The sequence below is a fragment of the Spinacia oleracea genome, chromosome 6 (genome assembly GCF_020520425.1).
Source record: "Spinacia oleracea cultivar Varoflay chromosome 6, BTI_SOV_V1, whole genome shotgun sequence".
NCBI lineage: Eukaryota > Viridiplantae > Streptophyta > Magnoliopsida > Caryophyllales > Amaranthaceae > Spinacia > Spinacia oleracea.
The window spans coordinates 111,839,157-111,849,968 of record NC_079492.1 but is presented as its reverse complement, the minus strand read 5'-3'; the positions used below and the strand labels follow the sequence as shown (position 1 = coordinate 111,849,968).

Sequence of the window (10,812 nt, the reverse complement as noted above, 5' to 3'; positions counted from 1 at the left end):
TTGCAAAAATAACATGTCGGATGAGTATCGGTCTACCCCGGAGGGTCCCTCGGGTTACATAGTACAACCACGACCTCGGGAGACGCTTGTGACGTGTGCATTGAGTCGACCGGGAGAGTACCGGCGCGCGTAGTGGTCAGACACATGCGTATGTAGTAGTCCATTTACTTTTTCTTACTTGCATTTTTGTTTTCACAAATTTGCAAAATTCGGGCCTTATTTTAGGCCTTAAGTTTCCTTATTCGGATGGAGGCATTCAGACTCACCTAAAAACAAAAAAAACATAAAAATGACAAGTGCGCATTTAAGTTTTAGAGTCAACGATATACTTTATTAATTTCAAATATGGCCGAAAAATGTTTTAAGAAATAAAATCGAGTCCAATGAGATTTAGGTATTGTGTACAATATGGGTTGTCATAAATAAGCTAAGTTATGTAAGAGTTTGTATGGAAAACGGATTAAAACGATTTCCACAAATTTCGGTTTCATCCTACGAGCGTATTTAGAAACTGCCATTTGGGCGCAAGAATTTTCTTGCGCTGCTGAGGCATCGCGAAATTTTTCTAGCACTTAGTTCCAGGTGCAAGAAAGTTCATGGGCTGGCCTTTCATTATCCGCGGATTTCAAACTCATTCCTTTTTCGAATCCGCTTAGTATGTTCTTGTTTCGGTTGTATAAATAATTGTTGGTTGTGGTCATTGTTCTTCACCTTTGATTTCTTATTCACTTTGCATTATTTTTAGAGTAACAAAAATCCCCCAGTTTTAGTTTCTGTGTTATCATCATGTCTGCTTCTTCCATGTCTCTTAGGTCCACTGTAGGGAAGTGGTTTCGTGCACTTAATCGTATTGAGAAATCTCCGATAAAGGAATGTCACTTTGATGTATTTTTAGATTTGACAAAAATAAAGATAAACATTATTTTTATCTATGCTGCTCTGAATTTTTGGGATCCTGATCACCATGTGTTTTTTTAGAAATAATGAGATAGTCCCTTTGCTTGACGAGTTTGCTGCAATAATTGGTTACCCTGTTAGTGCTACTCCTGTCACACCTTGTACGACTGAAGAGGGTAGAGAGACGATAGGGAAGTTACTAGGTATAGATGATGATGCGGCTAAAGACATATTAAGAGAGAAGAATGTCAATCTCACTTAGACTACTATAGAAATGTCATTTTATAGCTTTTTTGCTTCTTCTGCTATTAAAGGTATTATATACAGCGCTTATATAATAACAGCTCTAATATCCACAAGTTACTATAGCGATTCGTAATTAAACGCTATCAAAACCTATAGAAAAAAATTAAAACCTATAAGAAAATTATAGGCCGTCTACCTTCTCGTTTTTCCTCTTCTTTTCACCAAAATCCTTTGCTGCTCCAGTCTCTCTCCTCTTTCTTTGGGGAACGAGTTGCTCCTCCTTCATGGAAATTCGTCTTTCGTAGGTTTGATGTTACTCTTCTCTTCTTCTCTCCTAATTTTTAATTTATTGCATTCAAATTTAATTAATTTCCCTCTTTTATCGATTGATTGATTTCAATTTTGATTGATACTCTTTGCAACAATCATTGTCGACAATTGTGCATTTGATAGTCATACTGTGGATTTTTGTGAGTTTAAGGGGTTTCACGATTTAGGGGTTTACTTGTTATTCTAATTATATATTAAACCGCTTCGAAGTAACTCTACTATGCCTAGATTTTCTTTATACCCATCAAAGTGATGCCTTTTGTTCAAGGAAAAGTGAGGGTTTTAAGCTCTAATTATATTACCTATATATTTAATACATTGGTCTTCCTGAATACTGCAAATTTTATCAACGTTTAACAGATAAGCCTACTTATCTATGCTTATAGAAATTAATTTAATATGAATGTAGAACATAGAGGTGAAAATGGTACAAAATTAAATTACATAAAAGTAAAAAAATGGAACAAAACAAAATTTTCCTCCCTGATCAATCAGGAGAGTACTCGATTGCCTGTATACAGCTCCACTTAGAAGTAGACTTAGAATTGGCAAGTAGCAAATAAAATGCTTTTTGATCTAATTATTTGTATCGTATTTCCAACTTTTTTTTATCTTTGTACATGCAGTGACTTATTCCAGTAATTTTATGGAATATATTTGATGTATAGAACCTTTTTAGGGTATTTTCCACGTTTGATTTTTATGAGTTTTTAAGCTTCCTTCTTTGGTGATTTTGTATGACAAAATATAAGAATTAATCTGTTCGGCAGAGATGAGGATATTTTCATATACGTTTGGATTGTGGAGATTATGTGATGAGATTCATGAAGGAGATTATCTCACATAAGCGAATTCAAATTCCTAAAGTTGTAAGTCTTATTTCTGCTGAACTTCTTTGTTTTTGGAAATCTTAACTTAGTTTTGATAAAAAATAGTTATCCAGACACTTACAAAGATTATGAGAACTAAACCTTAATAGTCTTAGAGTTTAAGGTGAGGTTTTAGTGGGGAATGTTAATGAGCATCATCATCTAATCTATAGTGCTTCTCTAGTTCTGTTTCTATTTGTTGCCATACCTCTTGAGATTGTGTAAAATGCATATTTTTAGGATATGTTTGCTTCCATACTAGTCTACAAAATATGAATATTTCCATTAACCTGTTTACTAGAAAGATTCCTTCTTACCTGGGTAGCCTACCACCCATACAGATAATCGACCAGTCCCATAACTCTCTTTCAGGACTAATCCATGCAAGGGTAGGGTCCCTAACTGAAATTCATTTGGTTTACAATAACTTGGATAATTCGGCAGTTTCAATAATTTATCTCCTCGAATAATTAGGCTTTGGCTAGGAAAATCACTTTAGTTGTATTGTTGCAAATAGTTGAGAGGGATGTCTTCTAATGACCCTTAACTTCATCGTAAAGCTGCTTATTTGATCCTCTTTCAATTTGCATCCATGTTGAGAATTATGGACCTACTTGCTAGAATGGATACTTTATGATCAAGTTTTTGTGGCTCTTAAGGAAGGAGATGTGTTCTACTAGACTGTTTCTTTTCAATTAGAGCAGATTTTTTAGCTTAAGGAGATTTGTGTTTTCTTAGACTCTTTTCTTTTCAATTAGAGCATATTTTCTAAGGGGGGAGTTGTGTTCTTGTAGACTCTTGTTTTCAATTGGTGCAGATTTTCTAAGGGGAGTTATGTCGTGCAATTTGCAGATGTGGGGGATTATTGCGGAGAAGAACACAAGAAATAATAGGAAAGTTGTGTTCTCATGTCTGCTTGTGTTTACTTTCAGGATAATTTGATTTTATTTGACATGCATACACATTATCACCAAATCACCTGACAGACTAAAGTTTTCTTTTGTATTTTTACAGAAAGAATTTTTTCCCCTTCTTATAAGTAAGAACAATTCAAGTATGTATGAACATCTTATACCCCGTTGTTTTGCATTACTTTTCAGATTGTCTATTTTCAAATTATGATAAAGAGCAGATTGACAAAGTAAAAATGAGTGGGTGCGCCATGTTGTTCAACAATTGTATAATAGCTAGGTTACGTTGAAGGAACCAAAAAATATACAACTCTATTAATTAATATATTTTGCGTACTTTAATGTTTGTAATCTTACTTTAGAATGTATTTATGTAATAGGTTTTATTAGCGTTCATGGTGACCAATTGTAAAATTCTTTTCTTTGACGTTTGGAAATTAATATATTTATTTATTTACTGCACTCTTCAATATATGGTATTTCGAAATATGAATACTTATTTTGTGACATAAAAGGGAATATATTGCATCCAGCGAAATTATAAAAATAAAATGAAAAAATTAGAAAAGCATTTTAATAGCGCTTCATATACATCCACTATTAGAAAATAATTTAAAAGTTGGGGGTAAAATCTTTAACAACACACCTTTAATAGCACTTATAATGTGCTATAAAATAAATATTTGAATTATCCTAACAATACCTTTATAGCACTTTTCAAAAGTTCAATTAAAAGTACCTTTTACTTTAATAGCGATCCATCAACATCGCTTCAAGAAGCGTTGTAAATAGCCATATTAAACGCTACAAAATCCATTTTTTATCGTAGTGTAAACTCATTAAAATTTGCAGTGTCCCCAAGAATAACATAACCAATCAAAAGTTAATATGCAGGCTTATTGCTTTTGTTTGTTGAATTGCTACTTGTTCTATAACGATGATAGCATGTGGGGAGACATTAGGCGAGTCCCGATGGTGAGTCATATGGACCCGCGTTATTCAAAAATTACCATGGTTGTTGCTGAAACAATATTATGTGCGGATGCGTTGAAAAAGGACGCCAAGTGTGAAAGCTTCGAGGGAAACCCTTTATTTATTGTGCGTCAAACAATTATTGCGCTGCAGCGGCGTGCGCCATATCTTTATTGCTCCTGATTCTGGGCACAATAAATTTGTTACACGCCTCGTATATTATTTCAAGACTGGCGATTTTGAATGGGTGATGTAATATATTCACATTAGTACATGCGCGCGATTATATTCTTGCGCTTAGCTTTCATGTGTGAAAATATTTCCGCGCCCTTTCTTGTCCGGTCCCTTTTGTTCGTACTTCGAATGCGTTTTTTTTACTTTTACGAATTCTTGCGAGTGGTATGATTAAGCGAATAGGAAATACTTGCACCAAGGGGAAAACGAGGCCGAGTGGACCTTTTACTTCACCCATGGCCTGTGCTCCATTAAGTGGGTGATATCGTGGTGGGGTCTGCATTCAATGGTAGGCGGGTGAAAGATCGTTGTCTTCCCCAGATTGCTCGAACTGGCACATGCTACTTATATCTTTATGTACCGAGTCATGAGACAGTACGGTATGAGGCATAACATACCTTTTCCGGATACTACACCACAAAATATGGCGGTTCTCTCATGGAATCGCGTCCTTGTGCGGGAAAATTACTATAGTGACTTGCCCCGTTGGAACGTTGTCGTAGATGGGAATAATTCTATTCTGAGAGTTACAAGATCTGGATGAGTTCTGACGATACTATGGAGAGGACCAAGGCTTGTGATGGTGAACCGGCTGTGTTACTTCACCCAAGGGGTAAGACCAAGTATGAGCACATTGGTACTTCTAGGTCCCGAGAGGCTAACTCTAGGCCTCCAAGGAGGCAATCTGACCGTAAGCGTAAGGGTGACCATCAATGATCTGAATCTAAACCCCGAAGGGTGCCCGCTGAGCATGCTTTAACTAGCCCAAAAATGATATGGTAGATTCTGCTAAAATTCTCCGTTGCGAGAAGAATAAGAAACAGGCGTGGGTGAAAAGGACTCAAGCCCCTGTTACCATGGTGGTTAAAACTCATTGCACCTATTTCAATCACTGCTCCCATTCCAAAACTGAGTTGGTAATGTGGTTCAGTATTAATTATACAAGTTAATAATTCAGTGAGATCAAGTTAACTGTATGCCTAGCTAGAGGCCGCTTCAGTTCAAGTGGAATTAATAATATTAATCCACATCTTACTCTTAACTGAACCCGTAGGGTCACACAAATAGTACGTGAACGGATCAAGTATTTAAAGGAATTAAATACTCCATTTATGGATATTCGGAATCGACGGATCTCGGTTCCAGTGGGAGCTGAAATCGTCAAAAGGCAAATTATGAATACTCCGGAAACGATGATATTGCCGGAAACGGAAATATGGATGGTATCGGAAATATAAATATTATCCAAGTCGTAGATGTTGCCGGAAACGGAAACATGTTACGTATCGGAAAATATTATCCGAAATGGAAATATTGCCGGAATCGGAAATATTGCCGGAAACGGAAATATTGTCAGAATCAGAAATATTATCGGAATCGGAAATATTAAATATTTGTTCGAAACGGAAATTAATTCCGGAATCGGAAATATTAAATATTGTTCGAATCGAAAATGAATTTCCGAATCGGAAAATTAATCGGAAGCGCGTCGTACGAAATAAACATCGGACGAGCTTGCTAGACGCAAGGCCCAACACAAAGCCTGGCCCACGCCTAGCAAGCCCAACGCGCAAGACATCGTAGCAGCATCCAAGGCACGCAAGGCCAAGCGCAAGGCCAGGCCCAGCGCGCCCATGGGCTGTGAGCAAATCGTGAGCTGCGAGTAAGTCGTGGGCTGCGAGCAGCGCGTGGGCTTCTATGCGCGCGCGCATGGCCTGCGCCCCTTATGGGCCGTGCGCGTGTGTGTGTTGAAGTTCGTGCATGCATCAAATCCTTAAGCAATTAGGATTAGATTAAAAGATTAATTTCCTAAAGTTACTAGTTTTAATTAAGGTCTAATTCTAATAGAATTAGATGACTTGAAAACCTAGTAGACTTCTAATTCCATTATTCCTACCCTATAAATATGTGATGGCATTCACAATTTATGAACACATAATTTTAAGTATTCACAGAGTTTTAAGGATTAAAACTAACGATAATATTGCCTCAAATATTCGAATAAAACATAATACCTTAGGTGCAATTCTAGTTAATTAAATCTAAGGCTGATCCGAACGTGTTGTGGACTATCTACGGAGGGACGACGTTTGGAGTCCTAAACTTGTTCTTGTTCGGTTCGGGAGCAGCTAGGGAGGGCACACTACAAAGAGTATGCATCCTAAATTATGATAATTGTTATGTGGCAATTAATTTGGATTCCTGGCTTTATGGTTTTTCCGCATGAAATATATATGATTTATATGTATCATAACCTAACAGTGGTATCACGAGCCTCTAATTAATTCCATAATAATTAGTTAACATGGTTAAATTTTATAAATCTGCAATGAATTAAAGGTGTGATAAATTTCGGTTTTTTGTAAGTAATTGCAAATTCGTGCGATTATTTAATTATATGTTCGCAGAATTTTCGGCCGTTTAGTCAATAATGGTTGGAATCGTATAATTTTATAGTGAATTTCGCATGTAAACGACATTTTAAAATTTTGACTAAAATCAAGGATTTGATGCCGAACCCAGAATTCCCAAATTCGAAGCCTAACTATGACTTTTCGGAGGTTTTAGTTTTTTCGAACGCAAAATTTGTAATTTTTAAGATGTTAAAATAAATATTTGCGATTCTTGTTCGTAAATCTTGAATTTTTGATTGACCTACTGTATATGTTTAACAAATTTAAATGCCTAAGCTTGTTAATTATACAACCTAATTTGTAATTGTAATTAATTTGTTGAAATTCGAATAATTTAGAATTTGATTTGATTTTCATATTTAATTGACAATTTAATTAGGTATACATGATTAAAAACACTACTAGAAAATGCCTATTTAACGACAACACGGTAACGACGGAGTCGATTTATAGTCGTTGAATGTGTTAGCGCGTTACTTTATTACGACCCAGGAATACAGTCATCGTAATTTGTGAAAAAGGGAAGCTGAAAAATAAAGTAAAAAAAAAAATGGTTCGTCGTTATTCCTAGCACTTCCGCAGCTTCCTGTAGTTCTCCTCAAGTTTAAAACCCTCAAATAAAACCCTCAAACCCTAATTGAATTTCTCAAATTCATTGCTTCATATGAGCAACTTCTTTGATTTGGAATTCCCAGCAAATCCTTGACATACACAACACAAATTCATATGTCCCTCTTTCTCTCTTTATTTCACCAAATATCCTACAAATTTAGGGGTTTATTAGTCGTTTTTGTTCAATCCATTGATGAAGTTGGGTTGGATTTGGCTGTCAAATTCTTGAATCGTAATTATGAAACTCTGGTAAGTTTCCTATTCTTTCTTTGATTTATGCAATTTTTTTGAAAGCTTACTTATGGTAAATTGAACAGATAGTTTGAATTTATTTATTTTTTCTATTGCAGCTGCAAATTATATAATTTATTAACGCTCAAGTCAAAATGGTTATTTCTGCAATCGAGCATATTGGTATCCTACTTTTGGGATATACGAGTCTAGTACAACTAATTCGCAGGTAAATCAACAAACTCATGTCTCAAAATCCTCAATTACCTATTTCTTAGGATTTTTTTTCATATACATGTGGTATTTACCCCTTAGAATGTTGGTAAACAAATCGGTATTTGTTGAGAAAATTTGACAACATGTCATTGAATTTATGAATTTATCTTAGTTGGGTAACTAAATTTCATTAGTTAGTTTTATGTTTTTAATATTTTCCCGTTGGAGTTCTCAGAGTTCTCTCTGAAAAGACAACCAAATTGTTTGATACTTATACCTGATACTTAATAGAAGGATAATCTGTTATATAGTAGAAATATTTAACATTTCATTAGTTCTAGAAGTGTAGTAACCTTTAGGGGATGGTTAGTTCCAAAACTGGAGTTGTTTGAGAAAATGTTTCGCAGTTTCCTGTTTCTGGTTAAGACATACTACTGGGAGATTTGTTGTTGAGTCACACATACAAACCCAACAAGTATTCACTTGAACATTGACCCTACAGAGGACCAAATTGTTTGATTATCTGTGAAAGAAACTGTTATAAATTTTGTTAATGTGAATGAATAACGGAGTGTTAATCTATCTGTAATTTATTTTGTTTCAATTTCATAATTAATAGTAATGTGTGTAGATTGGTATAGAATATTCGTACTAGTTAAGTTGTTGGATGATCGATATGCGTAGAACCTTTGAGTTTAGTCATAACACAAAGCCTATAGGCCAGTTCATGTTTTTAGGTTGGTGAGTGAGCGTGTGTGGTATGTGTACAAGACTGGCAGAGGCATGCCAATGTGTGTACAAGCTACTATATATGACGGCAAGAAGCTTAATGGGTGTGTGTATGTGTGAGGCTTGCAGGGGCAGCAGAAAAAACCATCGGTACCTATGTCCTTTGCTCCACCTCCTCTTCTTCACCCCCCTCCATCGTATCAAGAGGTGAGCAATCCGGTGAGATTACAATCAATGCATGTAAGACCGGATTCAAGACCGAAGCCTGCGTATTCGGTTGGAAGGAAGCCTGTTCTTAAGAATCCTAAAGTCAAGGATCTCCACAAAAGGGACATGACCTTTGAAGAAAAGCAAAAGCTTAGAACTCATCTTCAGAGTTTGCCTTCGAAGAAGCTTGATGCTATAGTGTAGATCATTCAGAAGAGGAATTTAGCTTTATCACAACATGATGATGAGAATATTGAAGTGGATATGGACAGTGGTGATGCCGAGACACTTTGGGAGCTAGATAGATTTGTAACAAATTACAAAAAAAGCCTGAGCAAACATAAGAGGAGAGTCGAACTTGCTCAAGCTAGAGCAGCAATTATCCATACTCAAGTAACAGTGAGTTTCTATTCTTAGATTCCAGGTTTACGTAGTCCTTTATTGAATTGCTTTATGCTTGCTTATTGAACTGCATGCCCATTTATTGTAGATTCAAGCTCCTGCAAATGTTGAAGCGCCTAGAGAAACCACAACAGGTAAATGCGTAATAAATGAGTCTGATTCACCAAATTGATTTATTTCTCTAGTGTACAATTTGATTGAATGAACTGTCTGCTAGATAAAGGAAATGTTACCACTTCACCTCGTGTTCAACAAGAGAGTCATAGCGATAATGAAAGTGGTTCAAGTGGGTCAAGCAGTTCTAGCAGTGATTCTGGATCTTCTAGTGGTAATCTTCTAGTACAGAATCGTCTTGCCCTTTTCTTGAGATAGAAAATTCATTGTAGCTTACCCTGATTATTTCTTGCAGATTCAGATAGTGATAGCTCTTCTGGTTCGGAGTCAGATGGAGGCCATTACATAGGATCTAATTGTGTTTGTTAAGGTGGGTAGCAACTAGCCTTAAGTTTTACTTTCTTTCTAGGACCCTGTGAATTTATTCAAGTTTTCAGCAATTTGAGATGCTGATTGGTTGGCTAGCTGGTAAAATATCCTTTGCTTGTTGCATTAGTTTCACGATGTATATGTGAAAACGTTCTCAATGCGTTATAATCAATGCTTTTATCTCTTGCTCACACCCTTTCATCTCAGTACACCAAATTTGCTCTTGTGCCTTTTATTACACTACCTAGACAAGTGATTAATGGGTTTGATTCACGGGCTTCACTGAAGATAGAGTTGTTTACATTTTTTTGGCTTCGTAACAAGTTTTGCTTTTTGTATTTGGCTGTTTACTTTGCCTTTGAATTAAACACAATTATGGTATGATTTTGTCTTGGAAAAGAACCATCTTAAGCTATTTGGGGTGCTCCTTTTCGTAAATGTACAATTGAAACTTGTGTGCACATGTAGAGAGAGCCGAGAGGCAGAATATATAAAATGCATATTGAAGTATGAATGGCTATGCTTCACTTTTGGGCTACCGGGGCTTATTTGTGTGGTGTTTCCCTATCACGGGGGAGGGGAAAGGAGTTAGATGATTCTTATCATAAAGGTGGATTATCTGAAGTTTCGAGGTTTGTGATCGTGTTAGAACTAGTCACGGTGGTCGGGTATTCTTTCTACTTGGAATTTGGTTCATTTTGTGAGTTATTTTAGGTGACTTTTCATTTTCCTGATGTTAATTATGCACTTTACTTAAGACGATGTAGGGAGATGATCTCGTTTTTGAAGCTATTGTGAAGAATCATGTCAGCTTACTCTGAAATTCTTTTGAGTCATTTTTTTCTTACACCAGCTCTATGTAAGTTGCATTATTAATTATTTCCATTGTTAATATGTTGGTTGGGGAAATTGCAGCCATTGTATAATACAAGAGTGTGCTTCTTGAGCTTACTAGTGTTCAGGCTCGAAGGAGAGGGAAGCGAGCTACAGAGGTCAGTAAATTTTACATTATATGAAGTTTTTTTTAGCACTTACAGAGAATCAAAGTTGCTAATTGTG

General features: G+C 36.0%; 1 long non-coding RNA gene across 1 annotated transcript in view; it reads left to right on the top strand.

Moving 5' to 3' along the window:
• The first annotated feature begins 1,107 nt into the window (after window positions 1-1,107).
• Window positions 1,108-10,812, top strand: part of LOC110784711 (uncharacterized) — a 10,251-nt gene continuing 546 nt past the window's right edge. The window contains exons 1-8 of the long non-coding RNA XR_002532343.2: window positions 1,108-1,448; window positions 2,244-2,342; window positions 3,195-7,945; window positions 8,791-9,267; window positions 9,359-9,404; window positions 9,488-9,598; window positions 9,680-9,754; window positions 10,669-10,745. This is a non-coding gene — a long non-coding RNA (uncharacterized lncRNA). The remainder of the gene's footprint in view (window positions 1,449-2,243; window positions 2,343-3,194; window positions 7,946-8,790; window positions 9,268-9,358; window positions 9,405-9,487; window positions 9,599-9,679; window positions 9,755-10,668; window positions 10,746-10,812) is intronic.